We start from the raw sequence: 4,692 nt of genomic DNA, 5'->3' as shown, positions 1-4,692 counted from the left end.
AGGTGTTCCAATAATTGTGGGACACATGATTTCAAGTTTTTTTTTTCTAAATGTGTGATTTTTTTTTTTACCACCAAAGTAATGTACTTAAATAAAAGGTTGGATTTTTCTCTTTTTTTGCATTTGAGTTCTATGTTGTTTAAAAAAAAGGAGAATTTTTAGAAGTCCAGTAATTGTGGAAGGCACTGTAGAACCTGTTACCGACATCTAATAATAATATAAAACCTGTTACCGACATCTCTAATAATAATGTAAAACCTGTTACCGACATCTCTAATAATAATATAAAACCTGTTACCGACATCTCTAATAATATAAAACCTGTTACCGACATCTCTAATAATAATGTAAAACCTGTTACCGACATCTCTAATAATAATATAAAACCTGTTACCGACATCTCTAATAATATAAAACCTGTTACCGACATCTCTAATAATAATATAAAACCTGTTACCGACATCTCTAATAATATAAAACCTGTTACCGACATCTCTAATAATAATATAAAACCTGTTACCGACATCTCTAAAACCTGTTACCGACATCTCTAATAATAATATAAAACCTGTTACCGACATCTCTAATAATAATATAAAACCTGTTACCGACATCTCTAATAATAATATAAAACCTGTTACCGACATCTCTAATAATAATATAAAACCTGTTACCGACATCTCTAATAATAATATAAAACCTGTTACCGACATCTCTAATAATAATATAAAACCTGTTACCGACATCTAATAATAATATAAAACCTGTTACCGACATCTCTAATAATAATGTAAAACCTGTTACCGACATCTCTAATAATAATATAAAACCTGTTACCGACATCTCTAATAATAATATAAAACCTGTTACCGACATCTCTAATAATAATGTAAAACCTGTTACCGACATCTCTAATAATAATATAAAACCTGTTACCGACATCTCTAATAATAATATAAAACCTGTTACCGACATCTCTAATAATATAAAACCTGTTACTGACATCTAATAATAATATAAAACCTGTTACCGACATCTAATAATAATATAAAACCTGTTACTGACATCTCTAATAATAATATAAAACATGCTATATTAGGTTGCTACTGCAGGAAGCAATAAGTAATAATAAATCATCTACCTGCCACATTTCATGTGATTAATGTATCTTACGGAAATTGCATAACTGATGCACAACGCGCGTGCATTTGTATGATATCGGAGAAAATATGGCGTTCTTTTTAATGCTGTTAAATGACAACCGGTCACCGTTATGTGGCTGTTGTGATGGTTAAATTTAGGCACTAAACGTCTAACCAGGATTAGTTTGTGGTCTGGGTTAAAATAATTACTTTCGGGACCAATACACCATGCCAATCTTCCAATCTTTCGTTTGAATCAGACTTCCTGTATCCTGATAATCATCTTTTGTTATTAAATACTATTTTTGTATTACGTACTGCAGTAGCATTACACTAACAGGACTGCTACATCACTTATCATCACGTAGTAACATAATTGTCTTTTGCAGAGAGTGATGGAGCTGCAGTGAGAAGAACTAAAGACTAAGATAGTGATCGGACCAAACAGATCGAGAGGTACAGCTGCTCTTCTGATTAATCTTTGTGACTTATGTGTTCACTACAATGTCTTTTTGTTCCAATATATACCTGATGATGCTTGTATTGCCCTCGCAGAACAACTTGTCAAACATTTCGAGTTTGAACACAAACACTAAAGAGAACAAGAAGATCTGATTAAATAAATCTGTCAAATATGTTTGAAATTGTTTGTTTGTGTTCAGAGTTCCGAGCAGAACCAGAAGTACTCTATGAAAACCCCTCCAGAACTGCTCAGGAAACCCTGTTCTTAGCATGAAGCATGCACAGAGTACTTGACCTGGCCTCAACTTGAGTCCAACTACAATTTCAAAGTTGCGCCACCAGACATTTTGCATTGACACCAACTTATCAAAAAGAAATGTAATACAGTGAGTTGAAGTAACTACTTGTTTTTAATCAACTTTTTTATTGCTTTTTAAATTTTTACAGACCCGTGACATGCAATCTAGATCCCAGTCCTGGCAAGGCGCAACCAGGGGCGGCAACACTAGTCACGCAAGCCAAAGCTAGTGGAGTCTTTAAAGTACAGAACGTAAATACACCAACAGCCAAAAGAAAAAGTCACGGTAACATTACCAAAGTCAGGCTTAAGGCAACAATAGCAGCTTGTAGCTATGAGTCTTGAAACAGTCTTACCGGAACGGTACATCGCGAAGCAGGGGGTTAGCATGCGCTAGCACATTGGGAGCTACCAGTGGGTCATTGCCGAAAGCTATCGAGCTACATTAGGCCCTTGTGAGGTTAGCAAAAAAACAGCTATTCGGGCAGTATTGATGCATCTGTTATATTGCCAGGCGAAATCAATCCTCCGTGGGTCCCGAGCTTAGTCAACGCCGAGAGAAGATCCCATCTTCCCACAGGCCCTTAAAACTGCAGTCATCAAGCCACTCTTAAAAGAAGAACAATCTAGATAGGTCACTAATGGACAACTATAAACCAATATCTAACCTCCCATTTTTAAGTAAAATCTTTGCAAAAGCGAAACAAGATTTATTTTGTCCATAAACAATATTTCTGATGCATTTCAGTCAGGATTTCGTCCATACCACAGCACTGAGACGGCTCTCATCTAAGTTTTTAATGACATCCACTTGAACACAGATAATGGTAAAACTTCAGTCTTAGTATTACCGGATCTCAGTGCTGCAATTGATATGGTCGACCATGACATACTACTGGACTGATTGGAAAATTGGGTTGGCCTTTCAGGCTCAATACTAAAGTGGTTTGAATCCTATTTAAAGAGTAGGAACTACTATGTGTCCATAGGTAATTATGCATCTGACTACACAGATATTTGTGGAGTTCCCCAAGGCTCTGTCCTAGGGCCTCTCCTGTTTAATATCTACATGCTTCCACTGGCTCAGATTATGAAAAATAATAACATAAGTTATCATAGTTATGCGGACAATACACAAATCGACATAACCTTGTCACCTGGGGACTACAGTCCAATACAAAAACTGGCTAGGTCCATTAAATAAACTTTCTTAAATTAAATGAAGATAAAACTGAGGTGATTATTTTTGGAGCAAAAGAGGAATGATTAAGAACCAGCTTCAAACGATAATGTTAAAAACAGCAAAGCCAGAAATCTTGGTGTAATTATGGCTCCTGACCTGAATTTTAACAGCCATGTTAAGACGATAACAAAATCTGCTTTTTATCACCTTAAAAATATCTCAAGGGTTAAAGGACTTATGTGTCAACAGGATTTGGATGAACTTGTTCATGCTTTTATCTAAAGTAGACTTGACTATTCTAACAGTGACTTTACAGGTCTCCCTAAAAAATCAGACAGCTGCAGCTGATTCAGAATGCTGCTTCTTCGAGTCCTCACTAACACCAAGAAAGTGGATCACATCACTCCAGTTCTGAAGTCTTTACACTGGCTTCCTGTGCCTCAAAGAATAGATTTCAAAATGCTTCTGCTGGTTTATAAATCACTAAATGGTATAGGGCCATAATACCTTTCGGATATGCTTGTGAACTATGAACCACCCAGACCTCTCATATCATCTTGGACAGGGCATCCCCAGAATCAGAACCAAAAAGGGGGGAGCAGCGTTTAGTTTCTATGCTCCACATATCTGGAACAAACTTCCAGAAAACTGTAGGTCTGCACCTACTCTCAGTTCTTTTAATTAAAGGCTGAGGACCTTGCTTTTTGACATTGCCTTTTCTGTATTCATTGTACTGCACTGTAAATGTTATTCCTGTATTCTTTTTTTAATTATGTATTAATTGGTTTTAATTTTGTATTCATTGTTTTTAATTCTGTATTAATTTCTAACTGTGTTTGAATGTTTTATGTAAAGCACTTTTGCTGCTTCTTCTAACTGCTGCTGAAATGTGCTATATAAATAAAATTGCCTTGCCTAATAAACAACTTGGCAGGGAAGCGCAGCGTAGGTCAGAGGCCCAGGTTATAGAGCTGTTTCAGAACATCTCGGTATGCGTTAGGAGCTGAGGAAAAAAAGTTGGTTTTGCACCATAGATGTTGTCAGGGAGGCCGATTATTCTTACTTTATATCGTCTGTGTCTGTTTTCAAGATGGAAGAGTTTAGCATGTAGCTTATCATTCACCTCAGACACCACAGCTAGCTTAGCTTCCACATTTTCCATGTCCTGGCTCGTGGTGTTGGCAAGTGACGAAAGACGCTGTTGGTGATCCAATATAGTAGTCTGGACACTATCTAATCTTGCCTCAAGTTTGGAAAAAACGCGCACTGAATTTGGCTTGGAAAAAAAAGACTTGAACTCAGTCAAAAGTGAAGCCCTGTGTTCTGCTAGCATAGCCGTTAGCATGGCAGCAGTCAGTGACGAGTCACCCTTCTTTGGAACGTCTTTTTTCGACTTGCTGGACATCGTCTTGTCGTGGCGGGGTGCTGCCAAATATAGTTGAATATAAATGGCTGGACTGTAAAGAAGGTTAGAGATGAAAAGGATGGAGCGAGGTGCGAACGCAGCCGCTTCACCACGCCACCTCACCGGAAGTCCCCTGAAGTAACTACTTTAACAAAGTTTACAACGCCACTAGGTAGTTTTTGTTCAGTTTAATTTAAAATCA

Source organism: Perca fluviatilis, chromosome 14 (assembly GCF_010015445.1).
Source record: "Perca fluviatilis chromosome 14, GENO_Pfluv_1.0, whole genome shotgun sequence".
NCBI classification, from domain to species: domain Eukaryota; kingdom Metazoa; phylum Chordata; class Actinopteri; order Perciformes; family Percidae; genus Perca; species Perca fluviatilis.
This window is presented reverse-complemented; position numbering follows the sequence as displayed.